Here is an 11,806-nt window from a genome sequence, read left to right on the forward strand (position 1 = left end):
ATAGCTGAACAATTGCTCTGACAATGGGGTAAGCTGAGTAAGAGAGAAAAGTCAATAATAACTAGAGGGCCTCCCATGTCTAGTTGCACATTTCACAAAATGGATTGCATGTGGAAGAAAGGCAGCAATTGTGTAAACCGGGTATAGATAATTCCCATGCTGTGAAAACCTCTCTACATTAAGAACGCTGGTGGAGTAAAAGGTTACAAGAAAAAGGGTAATAAAAAAAATCAAAAGAAAAGGAAATCAAAATAGGTGCCTTTGCAAGTAAAGAAGCCACACTCTGACATGGTGGTCTTTAATACAAATACATTTGTCTTTCAGACCCTCTGCTCTTGATTAGAATTCTGATGTCACTGGAGGGGTTACAATTTTGTTGAGTTTCTAGATCTCAGTTGTGCTGTCAAGGGGTCATTCTTTCTGGTAATAAGGTAGCTAGTGGCCCCTGGGAGAGAGGGAAAACAATTGACTCTTGAAAGCAGAAACATATACTGAAGTCTAGAGTAGGTTTTTTGGCAGTGTACCAGGTCTTTTCTCATAGCATTTGTCATTGTAGCAATGAAAAAATTGTGGGAGTTCTACAGGCAGTTGAAAAAGGAAAAAAGAACACAACAACAAACTAGATGTAATTTATTTTGGAATTGTATGTAAGAGCCGGTTGTTTTTTGTTTGCCACACTGTTGGTTCACTTGTAAAAGAAATGAATCTCATTAAATAGAAATATGTTGCTTATTTTAAAGCAAATGATTATCAAATGACTATACTTCAAAACATTTTTCCTTTAATTTGAAGTGAAGTCATTTGAGCTTGAAACATATGCCTCTGCTAAATGCAGACTGCTCTGTTGCCAAAAAAAGACAACTTCATTCTGAGTCCACTGCTTTCAAAAACTGGTGATTCTGGATGTCGCTGATAGTATGAGTCTTGGCAGTAAGTCTTTACAGAGGTCAGTACTAATGTTTCTTTGATTACCACTAGTTACTTTTGATTCTTTAAGGACAAAACTAGAGTTTTATCTATCATCATACTAAAGCAGAATAAATGAAACATTGCTTTTAGTTGGCTTTTGATGTATTATTCCATGCTGTACAACTGAATAAAACTCACTAGCTGGCAAACAATTCACACTGAGATCTGGATGTAAATATTTTCTAAAGGGTTAAGGTTGGCTTTGGTGCACAAACCAGCCCAGTGGGCAGTATCTGTATCTCTTTATTAGAGTGTGTGTGTGTGTAATTATGTATATATAACTATTGTCACCAAATGTAATTTAAAGTAATCTAATTTAAACTATACTTAAGGGATTTAAAATGGCTTTTCAGATTTATTATTATTATTATTACTGACCCCAATTCTGCAACTGAGAGTGTGCGGGCAAACTGTTGTAGCCACATGCTGTCACTTATAGGGCCTAAATCATGTTTCAACCAAGGATCTCAAAGCACTTCACAAATGTTGCTGATCCGTATAATTATGCTCATTATATTGAAATGGAAACTGAGGCACAGAGAAATTAAATGATTTGTCCAAGAGCACACATAGATGTAATTGCAGATGGGGGAACAGAATCCAGATCTACTGCCTCCTGCCAAAGTTCCACTCACTCCCTTTTCCTACATGCCCACGGTCTGCCTTCCTCTAAGGGCTGGGGTGGGGGAGGAGTAATAACCTCATCAAGCAGTCCCATTCTTAGGCCTGGTCTACACTGAGGGCAGGGATCGATCTAAGTTATGCAAAGTCGACATACTTAGACCTACTCACCACGGTGAGTTGACTGCTGCTACTCCCATGTTGACTCCGCCTGCGCCTCTCGCGGCGGTGGAGTACAGGAGTTGACGGGAGAGCGCTCAGGGGTCGATTTAACGCGTCTAGGCTAGACGCGATAAATCGACCCCTGCTGGATTAATCGTGGCCCACCAATCAGGCAGGTAGTATAGACATACCCTGCCACTGTTACTAGCAATATGTAGACAGCTCATTCAGAGAAGTAAGGAGTCATCTTATTGTCTTGTACTTCCCTAACCAGTCACAATCCTGCCCAGTTATTTTTTTTCCTGTCATGCCTTTGTCCGGGCATACAGAAAATAGAACTAATCATTTTCAGTTCTATATCTTACTAAAAGGTAGCATTAGCCATTTATTGGCCAGAAAGAAACATTATGATGATCATCCAGTCTGGTCTCTTGCATAACCCAGGTAATAGAACCTCACAGCACCGGCCATAGAACCTCACTGTCAAAAAGCGACATTGTTCCCTGCTTTTTCTTGACCATCTTGCTTAAAGGAAGCAAATAAAATAAAAGCTATAGTACAGTTAACAGATTGAGTCTCAGGCCATTTTTGGAGAGCTCTCTTCTGCTTTCTTTTTCCAGTTAAAAATCTACCTCTTATTCTGCTCCTCGCTATTGCTGATTTTCAACCTAAGCATTTTCTTCATGGAAAGAGGTTCCTGGAACTACCAACTTTTTTAATGCAGCTAGTCTGGTATTCAGTGAATGCATCAGTCTGGACAGCAATATTGTCTGCTTCTTCCCAGCATTATTCCCAAAGGTGATCTCTGGATGTTGGTTTGTCTCCTGATGAAACCTAGATACACTATGCTCCACAAAGGGACTTAGGTTTTGTGATGCTGAGCATCACAGTGCCTTACTTTCAGGTGTCTAGAAAATGATTGGAACAACGCTGTGATCCACAAACCCTGACTTTGGCACGGAGGCTCCCTACACAGTGAATGGGAGAGATGGGTTCCTGAGAATGAGATCCACAAAAACTAGAATGCTAGGCAGGGTGTCGCATAAACTAGCCAATGGGAGATGCCAATGAGAGGAAGTGCCTTTCTCTGCTTGCGATCCACAGCCAAGGATACCTCCTGGAGTCAGTAGTTTCTTGTGAGAATGAATTATGCATCTGTCTCATTCCGCACAAAAGCGGGTGGCAGGATGGGGGAGGAAGAGGAAGTGGTGGTGCCCATCTTATCACTTTTAACATAGTCGTTAGAACACTCACCTGGGATGTGGCGGATTCAGGTTCAATTCCTCCCCACCTGATGGAGAGAAAGGATTTGAACAGGGCGTTTCCCACCTCTCAGGAGAGAGCTGTAACCAGTGGGCTAAAAGTTATAAAGTGGACACACCAACTCCATCATCTCTTTCTCCTTGGCCAGATTCTGAATGGAACCTGATCCAGCAGGCATGCTCAGAGGCCAGCTACTGGATCAGGCCCCAAGGGTAAGACAGGCCTCTTAACCTCTTCCACCTCTCTTCAACTGGTTCATGGATTACACCGAGGCTTAGGTGGGAGCTAAACATTCAGATGCCTAGAGTAAAGCAGCAGTGCACATGCCCAGAGACAGAAACTTAGGCACCTCAAGAACTTTTACAGAGAAATCTTGGGCACTTTTAGGGTATGTCTACACTACGAAATTAAGTTGAATTTATAGAAGTCGAATTTTTAAAAAGCGATTCTATACAGTCGATTGTGTGTATCCCCACTTAAGACCATTAAGTCGGCAGAGTGTGTCCACAGTACCGAGGCTAGCATTGACTTCCGGAGTGTTGCACTGTGGGTAGCTATCCCACAATTCCTGCAGTCTCTGCCGCCCATTGGAATTCTGGGTTGAGATCCCAATGTCTGATGGGGCAAAAAACATTGTCACGGGTGGTTCTGGGTACATGTCGTCAGGCCCCCATTCCCTCCCTCCCTCCGTGAAAGCAACGGCAGACAATCGTTTTGCACCTTTTTTCATGGGTTATTCTTGCAGACGCCATACCACGGCAAGCATGGAGCCCGCTCAGCTCACCGTCACCGTACGTCTCCTGGGTGCTGGCAGACGTGGGACTGCATTGCTACACAGCAGCAGCTCATTGCCTTGTGGCAGGAGATAGTGCAGTACGACGAGTAGCCGTCCTTGTCGTTTCCTGGGTGCTCTTGGCCGGCCTTGGTGAGGTCTGCCGGGGAACCTGGGCAGAGATGGGTGCTCCTGGCAGACCTCGGTAAGGGAGATTAGTCTTTAAAAAGAGACATTTTAGAGAACAATGGGTAGACTCTTTCACGGTGAACCAAGCTGTTAACATTATATAGCATCTGTGTTTTCTTTACAAGGTCGCATTTTGCCTCTTATATCGAGGGCCTGCCGGTATGGTGTGAGAGACCACACACGCAGGGCCGGCGGGCAACAGAATTTGGCTTGCAGGCAGCCATGGTAAGCCACAGTCTTTTGGCTTCTTTAACCTTCCTAACATGTGGGAATGGTTTCAAACAGCAGCACCCTCATTTCACATACCAAGCACCCGTTGGGTTGGCCCTTTAAAATGCGTTGGCCATTTAAAAGGAGGGGCTGAGGTTTTCGGGTTAACGTGCAGCACAAACCCAACTAACCCTCCTCCCCCCCACCCCACACACCCAATTCTCTGGGATGATCGCTTCACCCCTCCCCACACCGCATGGCTATGGTGGGGATGATTTCTGTTCAGCCACAGTGGGGATGATTTCTGTTCAGCCACAGCCAAACAGCCCAGCAGGAGGATTTCCGCTCCATCCCCGGACATGTTAACATACTTTTCCAGTAGCTGTACTGGCCGCGAATGCATCCCAAGTCTTCAGGGCAAATTAATCATTAAACTTGCTTGCTTTTAAACCATGTATTATATTTACAAAGGTACACTCACCAGAGCTGCCTTCTCCGCCTTCAAGGTCTGGGAGCCCGGGTTGGGAGGCTTGGAAGGGTATTGGATCCAAGGTGATAAACAGTTCCGGGCTGTCGGGGAGAATGGTTTCTCCGCTTGCCTGGTGTGTGCTATCATCTTCCTCATCCCCAAAATCCTCATCCCTGTTGTGTGAGACTCCCCACTTGCAGGAGTTCATGTACAGGGGTGGGGCAGTGGTAGGGGCACCCCCTAAAATTGTATGCAGCTCATCATAGAAGCGGCATGTCTGGAGCTCTGACCCCAAGCGGGCATTTGCCTCTTGGGTTTTTTGGTAGGCTTGCCTAAGCTCCTTAAGTTTCACTCGGCACTGCTGCAGGTCCCTGTGATAACCTCTCCTTCATGCCCTTGGAGATTTTTTCAAATATTTTGGCATTTCTTCTTTTGGAACGGAGTTCTGATAGCACGGATTTGTCTCCCCATACAGCGATCAGATCCAGTACTTCCTGTTTGGTCCATGCTGGAGCTCTTTTGCAATCCTGGGACTCCATGGTCACCTGTGCTGAGAGCTCTGCATGGTCACCTCTGCTGATGAGCTCACCACACTGGCCAAACAGGAAATGAAATTCAAAAGTTCGCGGGGCTTTTCCAGTCTACCTGGCCAGTGCACCTGAGTTGAGAGTGCTGTCCAGAGTGGTCACAATGGAGCAATCTGGGATAGCTCCCAGAGGCCAATACCGTCAAATTGCATCCACACTATCCCAAATTCAACCCTGTGAGGTCAATTTCAGCGCTAATCCACTCATTGGGGAGGGGTACAGAAATTGGTTTTAAGAGCCCTTAAAGTCAGAAAAAATGGCTTCGTAGTGTGGACGGATGCAGGGCTAAACCGATCTAACGCTGCTAAATCTGACCTAAACTCATAGTGTAGACCAGGGCTTAGTTTAAGGCAGGGGATTTTGTGGATCACAGTGGTGCCTAAACTGGGATTTAGGTACCTAAATGGATATGGGCCTATGTAACTGGTTTTATTCAGCACATCGAGAGAGTTCTTTTGATTCTATAGGACGCTTGGGTAATTTTTCCACCATCCCATCTGACAGGTCTCACTGGTATGGTACAGACTTTGCTGAGTCCCCAGTTTTTATACATTTGCTCTGACGATTTCTGAATCAGAATTATTTTCCTCATCAGAATGAAGTTAACATGTTATTCCAAATCCTGCAAAGAACTGTTTAAACAACATTTCAGCCACCTTGATGACTTCTTGGTCAGTGACAGGGTGGACCTGATGTTCTTCACTAAAATAATTTATAGTAATCAATTAATAAATAATAATACTTTGCACTTCTAACTCTTCCATTCACTTTACAGATATTATTGATGTAAACCACATTACTTGCCCCATGTAATAGACAGAGAAAACAACCCCGCCCTTGCCCCCACCATATCTGGAATCCAGTCAGGAACTGATTTGCCCAAGGTCACTAAACAAGTCTGTGGTAGGACAAAGAACAGATCACAGCACTCCCAATACTTAGTCCTGCACATTAAACACCAGACCAAACCTCCTACCTCCACAGTCAGGATATCATTATCTAGGTGCCAACATAAGTGGTGCTGCATCCTTGCCACTGGCACCTTGTTCTAGTCTTTTGAGATGATATCCTCAGCTGGGGCAAATTGGTGTAGTTCCACTGAGGAAGATTTCAGCTGAGGAGCTGGTCTCTGAGCCTTATCCGTTGAAATTTCCCATTACCAGTAACACATTCCTCATGAGACCTATTGATTCTTGTTGCATCCATTAAGCTTTTGCAGTGACACTAGCTGAAGCAACTATGTCACAAGAACATCTTTCCCCCTAGGTTTCTATTTAATAATGACTGGCAGGGAAGGGTTTTTATACTGGGCTTCCTGGAGTTTTATAACCCAGGGTACTGGATTGTACCACCAACTTTCGGAGCAGGAACATTATCTTCAGGTCTTTTATTTTAGAGTGCTTATGGCCATAGAAGCTAAAGGCTTACTTACAATTTTAAAAAATAATTATCCCATAAACCCTTGCACAGTGTTCTGCCATCAGGAACAACAAACTGACAGACAATTAAAACAAAATACTGAAGTCAGACATAAACTAAAGCAGAGAATAACATCTTCTTTGACCGTGAGACAAAGCTCTGGCAGATTGTCAAGGGGATTTAATTCTAAAGCAGGGCATTCAATGGAGCTACTCCAGGAACTGATAGCAAGAGCCTCCCGGCGCATCTTAACCTCCACAATGGGTCATAGGGTAGAATAGTCTCTCAAAACAGCTGGATCCCAAACCATTCAGATCATTACCAACACCTTGAATTGCATCCAGAAATTAACAGGAAGCCAATGCAGAGGCTTGAGCAATGGTGTTCTTTGCACATGGTGCTCATCTCACTCACAAAGCAGACAGCTGTATTTTGCATTATCTGCAGCTTATGGGTAGACATAATGGACCAAAGTCATTCCTGTTGCAATTCCACTAGAGTGGGATAACACTAGGGACAAGTTTGGCTTATTAGGTGACTGGGGTCAGGTGGTGGGGAGAAAGAAGAGAGAGAGAACTACTTCCAGCATTGTTACATGAATATGAGCAATTCTTTATCCATGGCTTATAGACAGTCTTTAAGAACATTTTCTGGGGGGAAGGGAGTGAAAAGGGATGGAAAATCACTCCACCAGGATCCATGTCGAGAAGGGACTCTTTGTATGTGGATCTCCCCCGTTGCAATTGGCTGTGTAAACCTCCTGTCTGGCACCCTTCCCCTCTATCCTGAATCCCTCTACCCCTCCACAAGCCTGGGAATTTACACATGGTCCAGTGTCCAGCTGGGGAGAAATTTGCATTTCCACCATACATGTACCCATTTTCAGTCTCAGGGGCCAATGGTATATCTGCTGAAAAATTAATGGAGCCTGAGGCAGTGTGCTCAGGGGTTGGTGGGAAGGAACAAGTCCTCCAGCTGATTCCCCCATTATCCACATATAATTCATTCCAAACCCTCTTCATCTTCCTTGAACACCAAAGGGAGGCAGCTTTACCTCTCCTGTGAAAGAATTCTAAGGAAACCTCCCTCCCTCCACCTGTCAGGAAGGGCCCTGTCCAAGAGTTTTCCCATAGGGGAGGATAACTCCTCCTCACCCCTTGATGAACCATTGACATTCTAATTCTCCCATGACTATGCTAAAGAGAAAATAAATTGGTCTGATGTGCTGTAATTTTCATACCCACTAGACCAATTATCTCCCAGGGCCTCAGAATTTTAAGAGCTATTTTAGAGTTTCAGAGCCAGTTTGAACGATCAGCTTTCTTCAAGAGAAGTAATGATGTACGTGACCTGTTGGTTGGTCAATGGCCAATAGTTCCTTTCTGAACATCAGAGAAGTTAACTATGATATAAAAGTACTCTCTGTATACACCTAAGATAGTCCTGTTCTAATCTTTATAACACTAGCTCTTGGGTCCAGAGGAGAGTTATCTCAAATGATGAGTAAGTGCTGTTGTCTAAGCCTGTTACGGTTTTATTTGACATTTTACATTATCACAAATGTGTGGTGTTAGCCATTCTACATTTCCTATAGTGATTTCATGAATGGGAATGGGGATTGTAATTGTTAATATGAAGACACAGTGCAAGTCTTTATGCAATAGACCGTAGTTCGGCACTGGCATAAATGGGTATAACTCTCAGTGAAGTCACTCACCTCAGCGCTGAATTTGGCCTAATATGTAAACTTTACAAGACATTCTGTCACAGATAGTCTCTCTCAATGGCTAATGCACAAGAAGTATTTAGATCTATTTGAAATGAGTAGTACTAATAGTTTCAAAACAGTATAGGCCTGTAGGCCAGGCGCATGCTTCCGCTGCTACTGACATTAATAACCTAGACTGCCAGTGGATCTTCTGATGCTGGTGCCAATGTTTATGCCCATGTAGGGTGACCAGACAGCAAATGTGAAAAATTGGGACGGGGGTGGGGAGTAATAGTAATATTAGAAAAAGACCCAAAAATCGGGACTGTCCCTATAAAATCAGGACATCTGGTTGCCCTATGCTCATGAGAGATGGGACAGTTGCTTGATTTCAATCTTCAAATGCCAATGTGAAAATATGTAATAGAGTATGCCCATAATAAAGAACTGTGATGAGCAGATAATAAGAGGTACTGTGTGAGTAATAAGAGAGCTAGTGATCTGAGCAGAGGACTGTGAATGAGGGTTTAGTTCTTGCTTTGCCACTGACACACTGAGTGACCTTGGGTAAATCATTAGCGTGCAATTGCAGAAATCGTTTGTTAAATGGCACTAATCCTTACATACCTCACCGGGTTCTTATGAAGCTTAATTCATTAATGTTCATAAAGTGCACTGAGATCTTCAGACAAAAGATGCTATGTAGATGCAAACCAGCATAATTAATTAACCATTAATTGTCTGTGATATGGCAATCCTGAATGCGACATCTTAAAAAGAAATAAACTTCTGTATTTTATCTATGATGCTGGTTCCCAAAACACTCTAAGGAAAACTGAGTAAGATAAGAATGGATCTCAAATATTCATATATATATATATATATATAGAGAGAGAGAGAGAGAGAGAGAGAGAGAGAAATTATCCTCAGCATGATTTTATATGCTCTGTTATTTAAGGGGGAGGGGAAGATGGAAAGGGACTAAACGGATGTCTGACATTGCAGAAAAGCCTGCTCATGCCTCTTACTCACTGGGAAAAATTCATGAAGAATAGTTCATCAGCATGAAAATTTCACCTCTGCAATTCAGCCAAGGTCACTGAGACCTTTTGTAGTGTGCTGAGAAAATCTGCTCACACAAATTAATGTTGCTCGAGGGAAGCATTAGTTTATGAGAAAAAAGGTCTAAAATGTAGGTAAAGAAAATAATGCGTATGTTACATTGTGGGGGCCCAAACCTGTATCACTGAAATCATTGACAAAACTCCCATTGACTGCAGGATCAGAGCATTGGTCAGATCCCTCCTCCTTTTCTACTTCTTACTCCTTCCAACCCCTGTCCTTGGTCAGGCACACTCTTCCCCTGCAAACACAGTGGGTTTCTTGAGGCAATACTCAGTCTTATGAATGAAATTACTAATTCATATAATTTCATTTTTGTTAAATCTAAGCAAACCTTCAAGATACACATGGTATAAGGAACGGCAAAAACATAACATTCACTTTGCATTAATGTATCTGAAGCAACAGAAGTTGGAGCCCGGAAGAAGTCTATATTTTCAGGATGGCTGCTCTGGCACCCAAGAATCTCCCCAGTGTGTTTTTGTATACTTTCATAATCCCCTGTCCTGACTTGATTGTCTAAAGTGCTACAATTCCTTTCTCATAGACATTTCATATCACATTTCCAGAAGTAAGTAGGGACTGGTGAATCTTGATTCAGCTTAGTAGCAAGAATCTTTATAGTGACTCTTCTATTCTGCCGTAGTTTTTTTTCCTCCAGATGTTCAACTGCCTTTGAGAGTACTCAAGGAAACACAGGAAAGCTGTGTTCCAACACTTTATCAGTTTAATTGAAAAAAAAAATAACATGCAATGTACAGTCAGGGGCTCTTTAAAGAACTCCCTAGCAAGTTCATGGATAAATACTCTGCTCTTGCTCACTAAATGATATAAAATCACGTTGCTAAGTGAGTTTTCTTTTTAAAAACTTGTACATGAACTTAATGCTCTTGAGAATGAGGATGTTGGAGCATTGCTCTGAGGCAGGCATAAAATATGTGTAACAGACACCCTAGAGAACAGAACGTGGTACCTTCAGCAGCGCAAGCCCTGGCTCTGAATACTTGAGCTAAAGGTCCTTGTGCTGATTGGAATTAGTCACTAGCAGGAACATAATTATCTTATGGTATAACTGTTCATGTTATTGAGCTATTCCTAAGCATCTGAGGTCCATGGCAATATAAGTCCCATCTAATGTGTCCTTTTGTGCTGTTACTTGACATGTACATGTATGTAGGCACAGACTTGTTATACAGTCATTGTGGAAATTTACCTACATTTTTATACCAGTGCTTCCCGTGCTGCTGCCATTGTCGTTTCATCCTAGCTTGAGTAGTGCAGAACTGTGCTGGTAAATATCATCCAGCAAGAAGAGAAGTAAATTTGATGGATGTAGTACTCTTTTCTTTAGTGAGCTAGGCTGAAAAGTTAAACATTCCTTCTCGTTTATCACACAGTCTGCTGGTGCTTATTGGCAATAGGCTCACTCATCCTTTTAAATAGCTTTCTTTTTCTGTGGGGAGCAATCTCTGTGTGAGTCCAGCAGAATTCTTGAAACCAGGTTCCCATCTGCTGTTTTTGAACCTTGAAGTTTCACCAGGTATTAAGTTGGTTCAGCAGTCTTTGAACTTGATCCTTCAAAGTACAACCCTAATGCTAGGGCTGGGTCTTGATACAAGGGACTAAGATGGAGTCAGGCCAATGGGAGGTAGGGTGCATACAACTCTGCACCTTGCAGGACAGCTTTTCCCATGAGGAGCAGCCTCCCTCCAAGCTCTTTCTCTTGGAAGTTGGAATACTGAGTGATGAAGGAGTTGACAGAAAGGGGCACTGAACCTGGAGGCGGGAGGAAATATTCCATTCCCACTTCCTGCTACCAGCCAGCCTCCACATGGTAGGGCAGAATGTCACTCTAGAACAAGGCAGGGAATTGGAAGAAGGGCATCTGATTGGCTCTGGGCCAGTCAGCTGGTACAGGGGCAGGGCTAAAGAGAACACATGCTGAGAAGCCTATGGCTGTTTGTTACTGCTGTTGCAGTAGAGAATGAGCTCAGACACAGCCTGGATTTAGTGTAGAAGCTGGAGGATTGGCCTGGGGAGCAAGCTGGGGCATGACCTAGATCCAGGGTAAGAATCCTGAGCAGCATAGTAACCCTACGGGTCAGTGCTGCAGAGCCCAGGACACAGAACTCAGAGCTTGTCACGTGCCCATGCATGAGTGACCGGCATGAGGGTTGGAAGGTACCCTGATTGGGACTGAGAAACTGGGCTTGTGGGCTGTTTGGACTCTTAATTGGTTTAGAGAGCAGTTAGGCATTGGGGACTGGGTAATTTGTACTATTGTGGTGTGTGTTTGTGTACATGTGACCACATAT

This window comes from Lepidochelys kempii, chromosome 6 (assembly GCF_965140285.1).
Source record: "Lepidochelys kempii isolate rLepKem1 chromosome 6, rLepKem1.hap1, whole genome shotgun sequence".
In the NCBI taxonomy this organism is placed as follows: domain Eukaryota; kingdom Metazoa; phylum Chordata; order Testudines; family Cheloniidae; genus Lepidochelys; species Lepidochelys kempii.